At 36.8% G+C, this 23,023-nt stretch overlaps 1 protein-coding gene across 3 annotated transcripts in view; it reads left to right on the forward strand.

Annotated features, from left to right (window-relative positions):
* The window catches only part of KCNQ5 (potassium voltage-gated channel subfamily Q member 5), a 592,520-nt gene that overhangs the window by 254,876 nt on the left and 314,621 nt on the right, over positions 1-23,023 (forward strand). The window lies entirely within an intron of this gene.

Below are 23,023 nucleotides of genomic sequence, written 5' to 3' on the forward strand. Positions count from 1 at the left end.
TGCGTATAGACTCTATTTCATTCAAGTGTGGATATATCTAAAAGTCCTCATGAAAATGTATATTGAAAGACAGTCTGGGCCAAAATACAGAAAATTCATAAGCCAAATACCTCATAGGTATAATCTCCTTTATCCAGCATAATTAAAGGAACTAAGCAGAATTAGTGGATTCACTACAGAATATCGAACCTATCTCAGGTCATATAATGGTCCTGCCACCACTCTTCTCTCTGTAAGATTCAGTGCATTATCTCTTTGACAGGCTAATCCCTAGGATGAGCTCTTTTGATCATAAGAGATCCTGAACAGGATGTTTTGCCATCCAGAAAACCAGCACCACTGAGACGCCAGCTGGAGACATGTCATGAAAACTTGGCCCTAATTCCAAAGCCAACAGTGTGTTGAAATTAGGGCATATCATTTGCTTAGTTCCTGACTGCATACTTTACAACTGACAACCGAGATTACTAATAATGTCTTCTACTCATGTGTACCCCTCATCCAGGAGGATTCCAAGTCATTGTATCAGTGTGTAGCAGCCATTTAAGTCTCTGATTATAGAGTGCTTTTAAGTCCTCAGAATCTTTATTGTGGAGCAGTGCTTTTCTGCAGAGAAGGATTCTCCATTAAAGATCTAAACCTTATAAGCACTTCCTGGAACCATACTGCCTGTGTCAACTTGCCTGGTAGACAGACAAACATTTTATTGAACATATACTATATCCCGAGAGCTTTACATTATGTAATCTCAATTAATCCCACAGTATTTTCAAAATAGCTGTTATTAAACCCATTTTTTAAACAGGAATACTAAGACTTAAGTAAAATAGATAACTTGCCCAGAGGTCACATAATATAAAATAACAGAGACAGGGTTGAAATCATGTTTGTCTGATTCTGGAGTCTTCATGTTTACAACTTTATTATGCCCCCTCAGAATTTCCCCATCATGCTTATTCTAGTTTCCTCCACCATCTCTCTTTTTTTTTTTTTTTTTTTTTTTTTGAAACGGTCTCACTCTGGTTGCCCAGGCTGAAGTGCAGCGGTGTGATCTCGGCCCACTGCAGCCTCAACCTCCCAGGCTCAGGTGATCCTCTGACCTCAGCCTCCTGAGCAGTTGGGACTACAGATGCACACCACCATGCCTGGCTAATTTTTTGTATTTTTAGTAGAGATGGGGGTTTCACCATGTTGCCCAGGCTGGTCTCAAACTCCTAGACTCAAGCAATCCATTCGCCTCAACCTCCCAAAGTACTGTGATTACAGACATGAGCCACTGCATCTGGCCCAGCCATCTCCATCTTTATCCTCCTTTATAAGAATCTTAGGCTTATCCAAACAAGCTAAAAGAGATGATACAGTTGTGTGTTTACAGTTAGACGCATAGATCTGTCTCCAAACCACACTTAAGTCAAACCCTTTAGTTCATTTCAGTCCCTGCCATACATCCACATCAACAATCAGTTAATTTGAAAGCATGAAAACAGTTTCAGAATTTAGACTGTGACCTAATCTAACCATATTGCCTAAGGACCTTGAATCTCATAACCTCCATCATTAACATTCTCAACGCCATTAAAGATGTAATTAGAGTATCTCCCTTAATTTGGAAAACTACATGAACTTCTTAATTTTAACCACCTCCCCTTTATCTGCATGAGCTCAAATTATTTCCTGGCAAAATGTATTTAATTTTTTTTCTGTCAAGCCCTTATGAATTTAATTGATTAAGCTCTGTCACTGCCACAACTGATACAGGCATATATTGGATATTTGAGAGGCTCGCCTATTAGTTTAATAGTTCAATGATAAATATATGTGTATACATAGAATTGAAGGAAGATAGTTTGAAATTATGTATGGGAATCAGCATTTGCTCTATGGAAGGAAATAAGTTACTAAATTGTAATCTAACTAAATATATCACAAAAAATTGGCTTAGCTTTTGCTTTCTCAGAGTTTCTCACAGTTTTCTTTATACTCCTCTTTAAAAAAGTAATTGTAAGAAAATAGTTTGGTTTTGTTTCATTTGAGAATTATTTAAGTTAGAATGCTTGATACCTGAAGCTCAGAGTCTCTCTTGCCAGTCTGTTAACAACTTTCTTTGGTCTTAAGGTGCCTTAAAAGAAACACAGAATGTTGTAGAACAAGGAGAATTATAAATCCACATTGGTGAAACCAACCTGCATTAGTGCTGTGTGTGTTTAGGGCATACTTGAAGAAAAATATAGATAAATGGAAGCATATTCCAAACAGAGCCAATAAGAAGGAGAAGGGATTTTTAAAACTTCACAAAGAGGTATAGTTGAAGGAACTCAAGATGTTTAACCCAAAGAAAAGAAATTGCAGAGGAAATAGAGCAGCTGTTTCCAAATAATTGGAGATTCTGGCTGAGTATGGTGGCTCATGCCTGTAATCCCAACACTTTGGGAGGCTGAGGTGGAAGGATCACTTGAGGACAGGAGTTAAAGACCAGCCTGAGCAACATGGCAAAACCCCTTCTCTTAAAAAAAAAAAATTAACCAAGTACAGTGGGACATGCCTGTGGTCCTAGCTACTGGGAAGGTCAAGGCAAGAGGATTGCTTGAGCCCCAACACACAAGACTTCAGAGAGGTATGATCAGCCACTGCACTCCAGGCTGGGCAAGAGTGAGACTCTATCTCTAACAATAATAATAATAATAATAATAATAATAATAATAATAATAATAATAATTGGAGAGTCTTGTGTGGAAAAGCAATTTAGACCTGTTATTTGAGATTCCAAGGAACAGAACCAGGGCCAATCCATCAGTCACATAGAGTTACATGGACTGCATGTAACTTCATGGGAGTCCTCCACAAGGACTTCCAGACAAGGAGGTAAATGTGGGCTGAAATTTTGCCATGCTCCTATGGCCAAGCACTGTGGCTTGGATTAGGCTGTGGTATGTAGAGTTTCTTTTAAAAAAATTGGTCTGTCTAGAAGAGATGCCTTTTTGTAATGTGCCCAAAAGCACTGTGTGTGTTATGTAGACCCTGATTTCATGTTCACAGAATTAAAACATTTCTAATTAGTCATTTCTTTTCATGAGATAAAGTCAGCTTCTTCAAAAACTAGTGGCCTCTTGGATCTCCAAGCCCCAAGAAATTGGATGATGACTTCATAGAAATTTCATTCTAATCATGATACACACAGGCCTATTAACCAGAGGGAGTCTGGAAGTGGCCCAGACCTGAGCCTCAATTCTGGCACTGGCAGTGGTTGTTCGAAGAGTGGACCTAGCCGCAATGGAAGGAAATGTATTCAGGAGGCTGCCATATTGCATTCAGTGAGTGTTATGATTGGCAACCGGTAACTGCAGTTGCAGCTGGCATCAAGAACCAGGCAAAGGTAACAGTCAGGTGGAGCACAATCACGGGAAAGAGAGCAACCAGTAAGCTCTATGGACAGAGCCAAATGGATGGCAGTCTACATGGTAGCTGAGCTCCCATAACGAGATGGTGTTCTGAGGAGATCTGCGGAAAGTGAGGCAGCCCCCACTTCCTAAGGAAGGTAATGAAAATAGGGATTCAAGTACAAGAAACAAGGCTGAGGGACTGGGGATAAAGTGGGGATGGTTAATGGGTACAAAAATATAGAGATAGAACGAATAAGGTCTAGTATTTCGCAGCACAACAGAACAATAATTTACTGTAAACTTAAAAATAACTATTATAAAAGAGTGGGATTGTAATGTTCCTAACACAAAGAAATGATAAATGCTTGAGATAATGGATACCCAATTACCCTGATTTGATTATTACACACTGTATGCCTGTATCAAAACATCACCTGTACCCCACAAATATATACACATATTATATGTACCCATAATAATTTTTAAAAATTAAAAAGAAAGAAACAATGTCAAGAGCCACTTTCTGGTCAAGACTTAGTCTCTGATAAAAGAAAAACACCCAGTAAGAATTAGTGCTTACCTATAGTGCAGGATTTGTGAGGGGGCTGTCTCCCCAGTTGTCAAACCGGAATTCCTTCTATCCCGGACGTGTTGGGGATCTGAGCTTGGGGCAGACTGACACTGCAGGTGAGGGTCATTGACTTACTTGAGAGCAGGGAACCAGGCAATTTGGAAAATGAAAATATTAGGTTAGCATTTAGACAAAATGGTCCTTTAGGTATGTTCTAACCCTTACATATTCTGATTCTGTAGTAATAGATGGACTTCGTTGCACTTTAGTTTTTCCATTTTCCCATTTACTTTGGTTAAATACATGAGTGTCTTTTCCCCTGTAGGCTTCCTCGCTCATCTTTGACAAGCATCGCCTTTGTAAAGACAGAACATTTTGACACAGCCTTTTTGATATTCAGTCACGTCAAGATATAAAAATGTTTTTACATTGAAAAGGATGAAACTTTTGCTTTGTTAAAGAAGTACTTTTTAATGACAAAAAAAAAAATGGGGGTGGTGTTTTCGAGTAATGTGCCTAAGGGATGTTTTCACTTCTATGCCTTCCTTCAGGATATTCCCCACAGGGGGAGCGAGGCCCAGTGTCAGGTCAAGGCTGGACATGGGGTGCAGCACAACTTCAGGGCAGCCCACAAGGCCAGGGTGCGATGAGGGTCAAAGAGAATTTGGATAATTTTTGTGCAAAGAACTTGGTATTTAAAGAAGTTAAAAATATAATGGTTTGCTCTTTAAGGCATATCAAAATATTCCCTTGCCAAAATTGCTGCATTGAAAAGTCCACACCATTAAAATGGCCCTGTCAAAATTTCACCTGCACGTGCTCATACTGTAAAGTACAGCTATTTCTGAAGTGCTGGTGTTTTGATTATTATTCTGTTTGGCTATTATTTAAAAATGTTAAAATTTAGAATCATGGTATAATTATTACATTGTATAGTCAGATACCTGGATTTTTGTCATGACTGCGATGACATCAGGATAAATAACCCTGCTCCTTGGCTCCTTGGCTCCTTGGGCGATGTATTTGTCTTTTGGCTTTTGGGGTTTTTGTTTTGTTTTGTTTTGGAGACAAGTTCTCTCTCTGTCACCTAGGCTGGAGTGCAGTGGCATGATCTGCAGCTCACTGCAGCCTCAACCTCCCAGGCTCAGATGATCTTCCTACCTCAGCCTCCTGAGTAGCTGAGGCTAATTTTTGTATTTTTTGTAGACATGGTGTTTCGCCATGTTGTCCAGGCTGCTCTCAGACTCCTGGGCTCAAGTGATCAGCCTGCCGCAGCCTCTGAAAGTGCTGGAATTACAGGTGTGAGCCACTGCACCCAGCCGGGTGGCATATTTTATGTCTCTTCCATACTTATGTGCCCTATAATCTTGGCTAAAAAAATACAATAAATTCGTCATCTTTATTAAATAGCATCCAAATACTTAAAGCCACTCATTTTTTAAACTGTTTTATTATAATTTGATTGTTCTGAAAAATTACTTATTTAAATGCCTATATTATTGATTTGAATGCCCCTATACCTAACACGTAACCAGGTAGAAATTTTAATTATACAGTGTACTAATAATCCAGTAATGCAGATTTCTTATGTGTGTCATCATGATAACTATAATTTATACTACACTATATGTGGTACATAGGCTTTTAAAAGTCAAATATTCACTAGAAGAGGATGATGGTTATTTCTCTGCTGCTTCAGTTTTCTTGTGTTAAATTTTTCCTTTCATGTTTTAACCATTTGGGAGTAAAATCTTGAAAAGAATAGGTTTTTTAGCTTCCAGGTAGATACCCTGAGAATACACACACATAGCTCCAGGATTGGAGTGACTGGTGCTTTTCATATAGTAATAGTCCCTGTTGAGCATCCTCTATGCCCCAGTCCTGCGTACTCTGCCCACTGCATCGCTATTATCACCACAAGCTTTTGAGAAAAGAACAAGCATCCTCATTTCGTAGAAGACTGAACCAAAAGAGGTCTTCTTCATTAAATAATTTTTTTTAATTTGGAAGAAGAGATCATTTAAATATATATCACTGTTATGGTTTGACTTTTAATTTTTTGGTTCACCATGTGACATATTCTGATTTTGATTCTGCAAAACCTAGTAGGAAATTCTGGGAAACAAATGAAGTAGATTGCTAGCTTTTCCCTTCTCTCATTATTTTCCACTCTTTGTAATGCATTTACATATTCATGTAGTAAATGCTGTGATGATATGGCGGCCAACTCCTTCATCATTTAATCTGTTAAATAAACAAATGTGCGTTGGAATCAATCACTAAAGAAATAGCTACTCACTAAAGTCAAAGATTTATTTTACTTTGAGTATAATAACTCGCTTGTAGTTGTAACAAGCAAACTTAAACCAAAATATTCTAAATTATACTTGCCATATTAATCCAAAAAGAACAATATTTAACCTAAATGTAAACTAAAAGCCAACATGTTGATCCACTAATTACAGAATAATAAAAGCCAGACTAAAATCAAAGAAACTGCCCCAGGTTCCTTGTAATATACTCTGACTCTGTACTTAAAGTTACCTCTCCCACTTTCTCCCACCCCTCTGAGTATTAGTCCAAGTATACATTTTTCCATCTATCAAAATCTGGGATTGAGCAGGCATTCATCTGTAACCTCATAGTTTTTCCTCAGATAGATCATTGAAAAGATAAATGTTCTAACTGGGAGGAATGGAGAAAATTTTGCTCTTTCCTCCCTCTTCCAGGATAGGAGGCTTCCCTAAAGAACAAGAAACAAAAACAAAGAAAGAAAGAACAGCAAAACAAATAAACAAACCTAGATGTCCAGGAAATTATGCATGTTTCTTGACAGAGTTTCTTCAGTCTTTGAAATGGACAGATGGATGAATAGATGGAAGAGGAAATGATTTTATGTAACAGCTTTATCCAAACGTGTTCACATGTACCTCTCTCCCTTCCCTTTACTTCCTAAAGAAGTGCTTTCAGCATGCGTTTGAGTCATGACCTAATGTAATATGTGTTGTTATTAACCTGCTATTAAAATTAAGGGCTGAAATTTTTAAATTCTGATTTTAAGTTAAATCAATCATAGCGATCTCTGTTATAATGTCACTTTTGCTAATTTGCCTTCCAGTATATTTGTCATAAGAGCGTAAGGAGGTCTACTCTGTAGAAAATGGACCAACAAGGGTGTGTTGCACATGTGGACGTGGTTTGTCTTGTGAGTCTCAGCAAAAAACAAAATGTTAGGACCTACTGCTCTGAAATAGCAATCATAGCTGGTACTTGCTGAATAATTTCTATATGCCAGAAATTGTTTCAAGATCTTTACATGGATTATTTCATTTAAACCTCTCAAAAGCTCTGTTAGGCAGGTATCGTTATTCCTATTTTATAGCCTAATGTGCTTAAGTAACTCAACCAAGGTCACACAACTGGTAATTCATAGAGCCAGGATTTGAACCCAGACCATCCAGCACAGGCCTACACTTTGCTGATTTACAATGAGGAAAAATTTTCATTTTGCAATTTGTACAAAAATAGGGGGACCTACATTCAAAGCAACTTCATTATTCAATGAAGAGTATTATTCAATACTCTCCCATCTCTGGAGAGTATTCAAATTATGAATATTGTCAACCAAAAAACCTTGAAATTGATGTCCATATTTTACATCAAATTATTTTTATAGAGAATTCATTCATACAGGTATTGGAGAACCTAAACATAATCCCTGTGAACTTTCCAGATAGTTCTTCTACTAAAAATCAGAAAGATATGCATGATTTTTCTGCTCTAAAAGTGTCCGGAAATGAGAGTGCTCACATTTTTGTAGCGGCCCACTAAAGCATTTTATACACTTACAGAATCTCCTTTCTTTTAAATCTAAGCCTTCCTAGAATTAATATATCTTTCACTTTCTTTTCAATCAATGAGCTTTTGTTTTCATTCTCTATAAATACTTTATATTCAGATAATTTTTCTAATCACTTTTTCTCTCTTATTAATATTGCTGAAGCTAAAATAAAATGTACCAGTTGAACATGATATTTGAGTTTAATGTTTTTATTTGTATTTAGTTATTGGAATGAGACATGCTCTTCACCTTGGGTAAGTTAAAAACCATTATTATAGTTTAAGGTTCTGTGTTACATCTGTCGCCAATATGGTGTGTTCTTCCTGAAGTATATCATCAATTTTGTAAAACAACCTCAAATCCCAGTAAGTAAAGCAGTTCTGCAGGTACTTGTACAATCTGGGTGAGATTTTATTTGACCCCATCAAAAATCTTACTCTAATACAATCCTCCAACCTTTTATGGACAGGAAAAGAACAGAAATGCTTACATGATATTTCTGCTTCCAGATATCAGATGTGATTTATTACTGAGTAAGGCAACTGGCACAATGGCTTTAACTGGCTTAGAAGAGCCTAACTGTACTTTCTCCTTAATCATGTTAGTAGCAATCTTAGTATTTAATTACATTTCCAGATCATCTCAATAGGAGTAGTGTTTTTCGTACATTAAAAATAATCTAGAAAAAACTGTTTTATTGTTTCCTAGACAAATGAGATGAGCTAGTCTCTCAGACCAGAAACATTCTAAGATAATAATTCAATATATATGCTTATATTTTAAAATTCTTCTCTTATGTGCATATATACATATATCTTTTACAAAACTTTAATGACAGTCAGCAAGTATGTTGATAATTATGAGTTGAGAAAAAGCTGTATAAACCATTACACTCGGGGATATATAAACTCTGGAATGTATTTTTGATTAAAGCTCCGCACTTTACTTAGATATAAGTAAAGATTTATATCTTTACTTGTATTTTATTTATATTTATATTTCTAAAATCCAGCTGATATTACATTTAATGTTTTTAATTATGATATCCTTTAAGCATTAAAAATCATAGTTTTTAAGCTAAATGAGAATGCCCTTCTCAAAACTGAAAGGACAAATATTTTTGTCCTTTGCTATATTGAGTGTAGGAAAATAAAGGAATATCATGGTTTTAGTTTTCTGGAAAATACATTATGAATAATTTTACCTAATTAGATAAGCTAGACATGGTTATGTATAATTTTTTTAAAAAATTTTACAAAGTGAATTCATTCATCTACCTAGAAGAGATAAATATGCACTAAATTTCTTAGATCAGATAAGGTAACAAAGTTGTAGAAATGGGGATAAATAGAGTTTGGGACCTGGATGGTCTATCTACATAAATATTTATTGCAAATGGTTTAACAATCATACAATGAGATTTTGCAGGAAAATTTATTTTCACTTTAATCACTGAAATAACTAAGACCAAAACAGAAAAACCTATTCTTCCTCAAATCCAATGGGAAGAATTAATGAGAAGAAAAAGAGCCAAAAGGCCTTTTGTCAAATAAATAATGATACCATAAATAATAATAATAACAGCTACCTTTTACTGAGTGCCTGCCACAAACCTGGCACTGTGCTAGGTACCTTACATTGTCCTCATTCCTCACAGCACACAAGAAACTGAGCGTCACACTCTAGTTGAAGGGCAGAACAAGATTTCGGTCCCTAGCCCACGTGCTTCATTGAGTTACACACTTCTCTGAAATGCTTGTATTTAAAAGTACGCACGAAAGCATAAAACGATTACATCTGTACAAAATGGAAAAACACATTTCTCAAAAACATATAGCAGGGTTTATATTGTAGCCAATTATTATTTTCTTTAACTAACATTGTACACATTTTTTCCAATAATGTTACCATTAATGAAAATACTCTGGGGATGTGGTTCTGGAATTGCCTGAAAATCCTACAGCATATTCCCTTTGATTGTCTAAACTGGTGGAAGAAATTTGTCTGGGGAGATTCATTTCATTTTTAAAAGCAGCCTGAAGGCACTTAGAACCTTGTTTTATGCATAAGGTGGTGATTAAAGTAGTTAATACAATATTGCTCAAAACTCTTTTACAGAAAGTCCATTATGACAACCTCATCACAGTGAACTCAGCCACAGCCACACAATCCCTTGGCTTTGTTTTATGCAGAATCTCTCAGATTCATCATTATTCCTCTATAGCAATCAATTTAATTGAGCATTTTATCCAATAATATGAATTCTCCAAGAATGTCATTTGTATCACAGGAATAAATCAACATTCATTTCACTTAGATTTTCACAAGTAAACTTTTCTCCATGTTGGAGTTTCCAGTGCAGACTTTAATTGTTTATTTCCAGGTTTTATTGGAAACAACATATTTCATCACCAGTTACCAGTTTTCTCAGATACACATTATTTTGTCAAAAGAACACAACAAATGTCAAGTTGTCACTGCTTGTTAATCAGTCATAATGTGTGAAACATCTTGGCAGAAACTTCTTTCATTCTTGCTTTGTTTTAAATGAAAATGTTTTGTTATGTAATTTTAATTACTCAATCATCATCTTCCCAGTAAATCTATTTTTTAGTAGCCCAAATCTATGTCCAATTCAGTATTTCTATTGGTCCCTTGGGTTCTTCATGTATTTTTATTTGAATTTTTACATCAGAAATATTAATTGAAATAATTTTAACATATAATGGATAATATTATCATCACTAATGTACCTGCTATCAATAAACAAATATTAATTTTTTGTTATGATTATTTTAGTGTTTTGAAAAATATTTCAGGTAAAATTTCATGTGCTATCTTCCCTTCCTCAGTTGACATTTCTATGTTTTGATTACTGTTTACATGGTAACCCATATATATAATGTATAGAGTTGTTTGTGTTACTTTTTTATAGAAATTATGTCACATGATATAATATTTTCTGTAATTGCTTTTTCACTTAACCTAGTCAATTGGCTTTTCGATATCTTAGGGGAGGTGTCTTTTTTATACAGAAAACAACATTTATAGTTAGTTATTTGTCTCAAAATTATTATCCTGTTTAAAAGAGTTTTAATTATAAAGCCTAGTGTTTCATAAGATTTTAGAGCAAATTTACAAATTTAAAACTAGTAATTTTGTGAATAAATTAATATATCATCTTTAATTGTTCTTGAATTAATATTCCATTGGTTTATGCATTTAATAGGTTAAAATTCCCTATATATTTGAAAATATCTAAAGAAAAATTAAGCAAGCTCTCTTAAACATTTTTAATGAAAACCACGAATTGGATATATCTGTTTCTAGCACTTCAAACACCCAGGAAGCAGACTCTCAAATACTCATAAAAACAATAAAATCTTCCTAAGCACTCAAACACTGCTTGTAAACAATGAGCCTAAGTGGATAATTCTAATAAATCAGATTGCCTTGAGCATCTATATATTGATTTAAAATTAAGGTAAATCTGTTTAAGTATTTCAATTAAAATCTCGTCTTTTACGTCAGATTCCTTTAAATGCCTCTCTTTAAAAAGCAGATAGCACAAGTTAAAATTAACAAAAAAGATACAAATCATTACTACACTTGGATTTAATACAAAAGTATTATACTAAGCATTTGTTTCATGTCTTTTTCCATCTCCATCATGTGTCATACTATCAAGAGTTAAAATTGTTTATCACAGAAGCAAAATAACCATCTCAAACTGGCTGTTTAGTTAGAGATCAAGTTTACAGAGTACAGAATTAGGACCTTGGTATGTTTGCAGATTTGGATTATGGCAAGAGATTTGAGACTAAGACACAGGAACCTGAGTGTACTTTCTTACATGGCAGAGCCAGTGATCATTGGGATGGGATCTTCCTCACACTGCCATCTGCTGCGGTGTCAAGTAGTCTTTTGCAGAGAAATGGTTTCTCATGGTCTATCCCGTATACATCCCTTAATTATCACTCTCACTCATTTTTTTTAAATTTTGTTTTACTTTAATTTCCAGGATACATGTACAGAATGTGCAGGTTTGTTACATAGGTATACATGTGCCATGGTGGTTTGCTGCACCTGTCAACCTGTCATCTAGGTTTTAAGCCCCCAATGCATTAGGCATTTGTCCTAATGCTATCCCTCTCCTTGCCCTGAACCTCCGACAGGCCCTGGTATGTGTTGTTCCCTTCTCTGTGTCCATGTATTCTCCTTGTTCAACTCCCACTTATGAATGAGAACATGTAGTGTTTGGTTTTCTGTTCCTGTGTTAGTTTGCTGAGGATAATGGCTTCCAGCTTCATCCATGTCCCTGCAAAGGACAAGATCTCACTCTATTTTATGGCTGCCTAGTATCTCATGGTGTATATGTACCACATTTTTTTTTTATCCAGTCTATCATTGATGGGCATTTGGGTTGGTTCCATGTCTTTGCTATTGTAAATAGTGCTGCAATAAACATACATGTGCATGTATCTTTATAGTAGAATGTTTTATAATCCTTTGGGTATATACCCAGTAATGGGATTGCTGGGTCAAATGTTATTTCTGGTTCTAGATCCTTGAGGAATTGCCACACTGTCTTCCACAATAGTTGAACTAATTTACACTCTCACCAACAGTGTGAAAGCATTCCTATTTCTCCATGTCCTCTCCAGCATCTGTTGTTTCCTGACGTTTTAATGATCGCCATTCTAACTGGCATGAGATGGTATCTTGTTTTGATTTGCATTTCTGTAATGACCAGTGATGATGAGCTTTTGTCCATATGTTCATTGGCCACAGACCTCATACAGACTCCTTGAATTTTTACCTTCTGACTTTTTCTAATGGAACTGAGGCAAATAAAATACAATACAGTTAAGTTTCAGTTAAGTATCTTCTGTAGATGTTATTAAAAATCCATAGGCCAGGTACGGTGGCTCATGCCTGTGATCCCAGCACTTTCGGAGGCCGAGGCGGGTGGATGACTTGAGGTCGGGAGTTCCAGACCAGCCTGACCAACGTGGTGAAACCCCGTCTCTACTAAATACAAAAAATTAGCGGGGCATGGTGGCATATGCCTGTAATCCCAGCTACTTGGGAGGCTGAGGCAGGAGAATCGCTTGAACCTGGGAGGCAGAGGTTGCAGTGAGCCGAGATTGCGCCACTGCACTCCAGCCTGGGCAACGAGAGTGAAACTCCATCTCAAAAAGAAAAAGAAAAAGAAAATCCATAGATGCCTTTGCTTTCATATATCTTCTATCATTGTCCTAGTTTGTGTAACATTATGAACTCATGACCTTTGACAGGATTATCATTTTCTTTTTTGGTACTCTGATTGTCACAACCCCAGGAGGCTTTCTTTCCCCCCTTACAGAACCATTCCCAGACATCTTTGAAAGCATTCTCACTTCCTGGTAACAATTACATAGTTCAAATACAACTTTATTTTCTCTACCCCATGACAGGGAATCAAATACTCTCCAAGGAGTCCTGGCTGGCTACTTTTATGGAATATAGAGACCAAAATCTGGGCATTAGGGGTGCAGGTCAAATTGTTACTCATGAGAAAGAAATGGTGACATTTTCCCAGCCTACGTAATGACTGAGCTGGGAGAGAGATTTTTTGAAGTTCATGTGAACTTCATGAAGTTCATTTAACCTTTAAATTAAATTGTATTAAGCCTTGTTAAAAACTTTTTTGTTCTAATATAAAATGTCTTTTCTCATTTATTTCCCTTTCAGACTATCATTCTTTCACCACTCTGAATATGCCATTTTATTAGTTGCTATATTAAATTATGTGATTAAATTATGAGAATGTCTAACCTTTGTATAATTAGATGTGATTTGCTAAGATCATGTATCCCTCTCAGCTGCCACTGAGTCTTTTTCTTTATATAAATCATAATGTTATAGTCATATTTTGGATAAGCATTATGTTTTCAAGAAACATTATGTTTCTTTCTATGTTATATATAATTTTTGACTATAAGAGACAATGCTGTAAACAAATATCCTTATGTATGTCTCTATCACTATCTGCCAGTTTCTCTGAGGTCTAAATCTAAAAGTATAATTTTTAGGTTATAGGTTCTGCTCACTTTTAATTTTACTAGATATTGACAAATCACCTTTCAAACTGGGCAGACAATTTGCACTCCCTCCAAGAGTGGTGGGAGATATGAGATTTCCAATTTCTCCTTATTCTTACCAATACTTGATACTGTCAACTGTTTTAATTTTTTGCCACTTCTGATAAGAAATTACTCCTCTTCATTGTTTTACTTTTCACTCCCTTCATTACAAATGAGATTGAACATCTTTTCATGTTTTTATTTCCTGTGTAGGATTTCTGTTTAATGAATTTCTTGTCCATATCCTTGCCCATTTCTGTTTTTGTGTCTTTTTCTTTTCCTAATGATGTTTCATATTCTAAATATTTACCATATATGTTAATATAAATCTTCTCTTAGGCACTTTACTTCTAACATTGTGGTACCTTTTATTGTAGAGACGTATGTGTCTACATAGACAATTTAACAGTTTGTTTAATCGTCTTGTGTTTTGTGTCTTATGATACAAAAAATACTTTCTTGCCCTAATGTAATGAGGATATGCTCCTAAATTTTCGAGATGTCTCAAGTTCTTTTTTCACATTCAGGTCTTTAAATCATTTGGAGTGGTTTTTTTGTGTGTGATTTTTTTTAAAGTCTAATTTATTTTGTATTCCTTTCCAGTGGCAACTGTTCCAATATCACGTTTAGTCCATTTTCCTATTTTCTTTACTGGTTTTTAATACCAAGATCAATATATGCTCGAGTAGCCTCCTGGGCCGCATATTCTTTTGCACAGCTCTGCTTTTCTTCTATCCCTGTAGCCACCAATATTCTTGATTACTACATATTTATAACATCTGGTAGAACAACTCTCTACTTCCTGATTTCTTTTTCTTAATTGTTATGTCTAATCTTGGATCTTTACTCTCCATATGATAATCAAATCACTTTTTCAGTCTGCCCTTTCCCCAGGGAAAACTGTTTATGGTTTGTTTGGAAAATGACAGAATTTATAGAAAAATTCAAAAGAACTTATATCCAAAAAATATTGTGTCTTTATCTTTTCAAGGTGCTATGACAAAATAATATAACTAGGTGGCTTATAAACAACAGAAATTTATTTCTCAGTTTTAAACTCTGGGAAGTCCAAGATCGAGGTGACAGCAGATTCAGTGTCTGGCGAACAGGCGCCTGCTTTCTGGCTCATAGATGAAACCACCTAGCTGTGTCCTCACATGGTGGAAGGGGAGAGGGGTCTCTCTTGTGCCTCTTTTATAAGAGCACTAGTCCCATTCATGAGGCTTGACCTCCATGACATAATTACCTCCTAAAGGCCCAACCTCCTAATATCATTACCTTGGGACTTAGGGTTTTGACATATGAATTTGAAGGGGACACAATTATTCAGACCATAGCACTTGTTATCCATGCACTTGTGTGGCCAAATTCCGGTCTTCTGTGAGTAACAATGAAGGTTACAGACATATGCGTGTATCTGTTATATTTATGCCTGAGAATCTTAAAGCTTTTGTTGCCCCTGTGAATAGTGTCTTATTATTCTATTTCATTTTCTACTTTGCTATTGTGGCTGCAGAGTAACACTACTGATTTTTATGTTTTGGTCTTATATCCTGGCAACCTTGCTGAATTACCTAGTTAGCTTTACTAGGTTTTATATTATCTTGGATATTATATATAAATTATGTCAACTTTTTTCTCTACCCTGCTAAAACTCAGTTTCTTGCCTTATTGCTTTTACTAGAATGTCCAGTACAGCGTTAAATGGTAGGACTGATAGCCCTTAAAGGCCAAATACCAAGAGCAAAAACATGAACAGTTGAATTGATCCAAGATTGATGGAGCAGAGAGGATTAAAGATGTCGACAAGATTCTGTATACAACTGGACAGTGCTGATATGATGATGGCAATGATGATGATAGCCAACTTTTAATGAGTGATTGTCACTACATTTCAGAAACAGGGCTAAATATTTTATATTTGTATTGTACTTAAACCTTAGGAAAGCCATAGAGGAAGGAAACTCTTATTATCACTATCTTAGGGATAAGAAAATCAGTCCTAGCAAGGTTTAGTGGCTTGCTCATGGCCACACAGCTATCAGTTGATGGACACAGAGCACTAATCCAAGCTGCAGGTTCAATCCCTTAGAATCCTCAGTGGTAGACCATCAACTAGTTCTTTAGCTCTGTGAAGAACAGAATTAGAGGTAATAGACTTCAATTTGGGCATAAATGGTTTTAAGCCCATTTTCACTTCTTCTTCAAGTATGTCTCTGATTATTTTCTCTGGAGTTTTTGAAAACAGATAGAAACCCATGTTTTTTAGATTTCACTTAATAAACAATTATTGCACACCAATCATGTGACAAGCATGATAAGATAGTCAAAGATATTATCTATCAACATTTCTTCAAAGAGATTTCAGTGTACTAAAGCAGATGAATGAGGATATGACCAACTATAATTTCAAGCAGAATTTTAAAAGTGTTACAAGTAAAAGTACAAGCAAAATGCTACCTTGGATAAAAGCCAGGGAATAGATTATATTACTTTTTATTTTATTTTATTTTATTTTATTTTTGAGACAGTCTCACTCTGTTGCCCAGGCTGGAGTGCAGTGGCATGATCTCGGCTCACTGCAGTCTCCACCTCCTGGCTTCAAGTGATTTTCCTGCCTCAGCCTCCGAGGAAGCTGGGATTGCAGGCGCATGCCACCACACTCAACTAATTTTTGTATTTTCAGTAGAGATGGGGTTTCACCATGTTGGCTAGCTTGTCTCAATCTCCTGACGTCAGGTGATCTGCCCGCCTCGACCTCCCAAAGTGCTGGGATTACAAGCATGAGTCACACCTGGCTGTATGTAGATTACCTTTTGAGACAGTTTTCAGTGGTGATTCTGCAATTCAGTCATTATTTTTAGGATTTTTGATTGTCTATTCACTGATTAAAAAAATAAAAGGATGGAAATGAGTAAATTTATCTGGACACTTGCCCATGCACTTGATTTTTTAAATGAACGGAATAAAGAAAACAAAAAGACAGTATACTTTCCTATTAAGTAATAATTTTGTAAAATATGTGATGCCACTTCAAAGGCCAAAATATCCCAATTTAAATTTTTTTTTTTCTTTTATTATTATTATTATTATTATTATTATTATACTTTAGGTTTTATGGTACATGTGCGCAATGTGCAGGTAAGTTACATATGTATACATGTGCCATACTGGTGCGCTGCACCCACCAACTCGTCAGCTAGCATTAGGTATATCTCCCAATGCTATCCCTCCCCCCTCCCCCCACCCCACAACAGTCCCCAGAGTGTGATGTTCCCCTTCCTGTGTCCATGTGTTCTCATTGTTCAATTCCCACCTATGAGTGAGAATATGCGGTGTTTGGTTTTTTGTTCTTGCGATACTTTACTGAGAATGATGATTTCCAATTTCATCCATGTCCCTACAAAGGACGTGAACTCATCATTTTTTATGGCTGCATAGTATTCCATGGTGTATATGTGCCACATTTTCTTAATCCAGTCTATCATTGTTGGACATTTGGGTTGGTTCCAAGTCTTTGCTATTGTGAATAATGCCGCAATAAACATACGTGTGCATGTGTCTTTATAGCAGCATGATTTATAGCCCTTTGGGTATATACCCAGTAATGGGATGGCTGGGTCGAATGGAATTTCTAGTTCTAGATCCCTGAGGAATCGCCACACTGACTTCCACAAGGGTTGAACTAGTTTACAGTCCCACCAACAGTGTAAAAGTGTTCCTATTTCTCCACATCCTCTCCAGCACCTGTTGTTTCCGGACTTTTTAATGATTGCCATTCTAACTGGTGTGAGATGGTATCTCATTGTGGTTTTGATTTGCATTTCTCTGATGGCCAGTGATGGTGAGCATTTTTTCATGTGTTTTTTGGCTGCATAAATGTCTTCTTTTGAGAAGTGTCTGTTCATGTCCTTCGCCCACTTTTTGATGGGGTTGGTTTTTTTTTCTTGTAAATTTGTTGGAGTTCATTGTAGATTCTGGATATTAGCCCTTTGTCAGATGAGTAGGTTGCAAAAATTTTCTCCCATTTTGTAGGTTGCCTGTTCACTCTGATGGTAGTTTCTTTTGCTGTGCAGAAGCTCTTTAGTTTAATTAGATCCCATTTGTCAATTTTGGCTTTTGTTGCCATTGCTTTTGGTGTTTTAGACATGAAGTCCTTGCCCATGCCTATGTCCTGAATGGTAATGCCTAGGTTTTCTTCTAGGGTTTTTATGGTTTCAGGTCTAACGTTTAAGTCTTTAATCCATCTTGAATTGATTTTTGTATAAGGTGTAAGGAAGGGATCCAGTTTCAGCTTTCTACATATGGCTAGCCAGTTTTCCCAGCACCATTTATTAAATAGGGAATCCTTTCCCCATTTCTTGTTTTTGTCAGGTTTGTCAAAGATCAGATACTTGTAGATATGTGGCATTATTTCTGATGGCTCTGTTCTGTTCCATTGATCTATATCTCTGTTTTGGTACCAGTACCATGCTGTTTTGGTTACTGTAGCCTTGTAGTATAGTTTGAAGTCAGGTAGTGTGATGCCTCCAGCTTTGTTCTTTTGGCTTAGGATTGACTTGGCGATGCGGGCTCTTTTTTGGTTCCATATGAACTTTAAAGTAGTTTTTTCCAGTTCTGTGAAGAAAGTCATTGGTAGCTTGATGGGGATGGCATTGAATCTGTAAATTACCTTGGGAAGGATGGCCATTTTCATGATATTGATTCTTCCTACCCATGAGCATGGAATGTTCTTCCATTTGTTTGTATCCTCTTTTATTTCCTTGAGCAGTGGTTTGTAGTTCTCCTTGAAGAGGTCTTTCACATCCCTTGTAAGTTGGATTCCTAGGTATTTTATTCTCTTTGAAGCAATTGTGAATGGGAGTTCACTCATGATTTGGCTCTCTGTTTGTCTGTTATTGATGTATAAGAATGCTTGTGATTTTTGCACATTGATTTTGTATCCTGAGACTTTGCTGAAGTTGCTTATCAGCTTAAGGAGATTTTGGGCTGAGACAATGGGGTTTTCTAGATATACAATCATGTCATCTGCAAACAGGGACAATTTGACTTCCTCTTTTCCTAATTGAATACCCTTGATTTCCTTCTCCTGCCTAATTGCCCTGGCCAGAACTTCCAACACTATGTTGAATAGAAGTGGTGAGAGAGGGCATCCCTGTCTTGTGCCAGTTTTCAAAGGGAATGCTTCCAGTTTTTGCCCATTCAGTATGATATTGGCTGTGGGTTTGTCATAAATAGCTCTTATTATTTTGAGATACGTCCCATCAATTCCTAATTTATTGAGAGTTTTTAGCATGAAGAGTTGTTGAATTTTGTCAAAGGCCTTTTCTGCATCTATTGAGATAATCATGTGGTTTTTGTCTTTCGTTCTGTTTATATGCTGGATTACATTTATTGATTTGCGTATATTGAACCAGCCTTGCATCCCAGGGATGAAGCCCACTTGATCATGGTGGATAAGCTTTTTGATGTGCTGCTGGATTCTGTTTGCCAGTATTTTATTGAGGATTTTTGCATCAATGTTCATCAAGGATATTGGTCTAAAATTCTCTTTTTTGGTTGTGTCTCTGGCAGGCTTTGGTATCAGGATGATGCTGGCCTCATAAAATGAGTTAGGGAGGCTTCCCTCTTTTTCTATTGATTGGAATAGTTTCAGAAGGAATGGTACCAGCTCCTCCTTGTACCTCTGGTAGAATTCGGCTGTGAATCCATCTGGACCTGGACTTTTTTTGGTTGGTAAGCTATTGATTATTGCCACAATTTCAGCTCCTGTTATTGGTCTATTCAGAGATTCAACTTCTTCCTGGTTTAATCTTGGGAGGGTGTATGTGTTGAGGAATTTATCCATTTCTTCTAGATTTTCTAGTTTATTTGCATAGAGGTGTTTGTAATATTCTCTGATGGTAGTTTGTATTTCTGTGGGATCGGTGGTGATATCCCCTTTATCATTTTTTATTGCATCTATTTGATTCTTCTCTCTTTTTTTCTTTATTAATCTTGCTAGCGGTCTATCAATTTTGTTGATCCTTTCAAAAAACCAGCTCCTGGATTCATTGATTTTTTGAAGGGTTTTTTGTGTCTCTATTTCCTTCAGTTCTGCTCTGATTTTAGTTATTTCTTGCCTTCTGCTAGCTTTTGAATGTGTTTGCTCTTGCTTTTCTAGTTCTTTTAATTGTGATGTTAGGGTGTCAATTTTGGATCTTTCCTGCTTTCTCTTGTGGGCATTTAGTGCTATAAATTTCCCTCTACACACTGCTTTGAATGCATCCCAGAGATTCTGGTATGTTGTGTCTTGGTTCTCGTTGGTTTCAAAGAACATCTTTATTTCTGCCTTCATTTCGTTATGTACCCAGTAGTCATTCAGGAGCAGGTTGTTCAGTTTCCACGTAGTTGAGCGGTTTTGAGTGAGATTCTTAATCCTGAGTTCTAGCTTGATTGCACTGTGATCTGAGAGACAGTTTGTTACAATTTCTGTTCTTTTACATTTATTGAGGAGAGCTTTACTTCCAAGTATATGGTCAATTTTGGAATAGGTGAGGTGTGGTGCTGAAAAAAAATGTATATTCTGTTGATTTGGGGTGGAGAGTTCTGTAGATGTCTATTAGGTCCGCTTGGTGCAGAGCTGAGTTCAATTCCTGGGTATCCTTGTTGACTTTCTGTCTCGTTGATCTGTCTAATGTTGATAGTGGGGTGTTAAAGTCTCCCATTATTAATGTGTGGGAGTCTAAGTCTCTTTGTAGGTCACTCAGGACTTGCTTTATGAATCTGGGTGCTCCTGTATTGGGTGCATATATATTTAGGATAGTTAGCTCTTCTTGTTGAATTAATCCCTTTACCATTATGTAATGGCCTTCTTTGTCTCTTTTGATCTTTGTTGGTTTAAAGTCTGTTTTATCAGAGACTAGGATTGCAACCCCTGCCTTTTTTTGTTTTCCATTTGCTTGGTAGATCTTCCTCCATCCTTTTATTTTGAGCCTATGTGTGTCTCTGCACGTGAGATGGGTTTCCTGAATACAGCACACTGATGGGTCTTGAGTCTTTATCCAGTTTGCCAGTCTGTGTCTTTTAATTGGAGCATTTAGTCCATTTACATTTAAAGTTAATATTGTTATGTGTGAATTTGATCCTGTCATTATGATGTTAGCTGGATATTTTGCTCGTTAGTTGATGTAGTCTCTTCCTAGTCTCGATGTTCTTTACATTTTGGTATGATTTTGCAGTGGCTGGTACCGGTTGTGCCTTTCCATGTTTGGCGATTCCTTCAGGAGCTCTTTTAGGGCAGGCCTGGTGGTGACAAAATCTCTCAGCATTTGCTTGTCTGTAAAGTATTTTATTTCTCCTTCACTTATGAAGCTTAGTTTGGCAGGATATGAAATTCTGGGTTGAAAATTCTTTTCTTTAAGAATGTTGAATATTGGCCCCCACTCTCTTCTGGCTTGTAGGGTTTCTGCCGAGAGATCCGCTGTTAGTCTGATGGGCTTCCCTTTGATGGTAACCCGACCTTTCTCTCTGGCTGCCCTTAACATTTTTTCCTTCATTTCAACTTTGGTGAATCTGACAATTATGTGTCTTGGAGTTGCTCTTCTCGAGGAGTATCTTTGTGGCGTTCTCTGTATTTCCTGAATCTGAATGTTGGCCTGCCTTGCTAGATTGGGGAAGTTCTCCTGGATAATATCCTGCAGAGTGTTTTCCAACTTGTTTCCATTCTCCCCGTCACTTTCAGGTACACCAATCAGACGTAGATTTGGTCTTTTCACATAGTCCCACATTTCTTGGAGGCTTTGCTCGTTTCTTTTTATTCTTTTTTCTCTAAACTTCCCTTCTCGCTTCATTTCATTCATTTCATCTTCCAGGGCTGATACCCTTTCTTCCATTTGATCGCATCGGCTCCTGAGGCTTCTGCATTCTTCACGTAGTTCTCGAGCCTTGGTTTTCAGCTCCATCAGCTCCTTTAAGCACTTCTCTGTATTGGTTATTCTAGTTATACATTCTTCTAAATTTTTTTCAAAGTTTTCAACTTCTTTGCCTTTGGTTTGAATATCCTCCCGTAGCTCGGAGTAATTTGATCGTCTGAAGCCTTCTTCTCTCAGCTCGTCAAAGTCATTCTCCGTCCAGGTTTGTTCCGTTGCTGGTGAGGAACTGCGTTCCTTTGGAGGAGGAGAGGTACTCTGGTTTTTAGAGTTTCCAGTTTTTCTGCTCTGTTTTTTCCCCATCTTTGTGGTTTTATCTACTTTTGGTCTTTGATGATGGTGATGTACAGATGGGTTTTTGGTGTGGATGTCCTTTCTGTTAGCTTTCCTTCTAACAGACAGAACCCTCAGCTGCAGGTCTGTTGGAGTACCTGGCCGGCCGTGTGAGGTGTCAGTCTGCCCCTGCTGGGGGGTGCCTCCCAGTTAGGCTGCTCGGGGGTCGGTGTCAGGGACCCACTTGAGGAGGCAGTCAGCCCGTTCTCAGATCTCCAGCTGCGTGCTGGGAGAACCACTGCTCTCCTCAAAGCTGTCAGACAGGGACATTTAAGTCTGCAGAGGTTACCCAATTTAAATTTTAAAAGACCTGTGCTATCACAGATATATTTAATCTCTGAATTTTAGTCCTGCTGTACAAAGAGAGCATCATGTTAAAAGTAGATGTGGGTGGTTCTAAGATTCATTTGCATAATTGTTAGTAATGCAGAGCAGAGTACAGGCATCAACTAGGAAATACTCTTTATGAAAGGCCTGAACTTGCACAAGCAAATCTTGGGGAAACTTCCTCTGAATACATAAGATACCATAAAAATAAAAATAAAAATGCCCCTAAATGCAGTGGAATGAGTGAGAGAATCCATCAGCAGGTGATGTGTTCAGGGAAAGTCCAAGACATGGTATTGTATAAAGTTAAGAGAATCAGATTTAAATGCTCAAAATTTTGGTCCTTTTACTTGGCTTTTCTTTGACTTTTGGATATTCATTTTTCTAAAAATCAACATTTTAAAATTCACTTTTGAGGGTTTGGGAGTAATTATGCACATGTATGGACATATTGCTTTTATTTTCTTCCCTTTGATCAGCACACATCATAGACATTCTAGGAATGGTTTAACTCATGTCTCTGCATTCTGCTGGGT

The sequence above is a fragment of the Pongo pygmaeus genome, chromosome 5, assembly GCF_028885625.2.
Source record: "Pongo pygmaeus isolate AG05252 chromosome 5, NHGRI_mPonPyg2-v2.0_pri, whole genome shotgun sequence".
NCBI classification, from domain to species: Eukaryota; Metazoa; Chordata; class Mammalia; order Primates; family Hominidae; genus Pongo; species Pongo pygmaeus.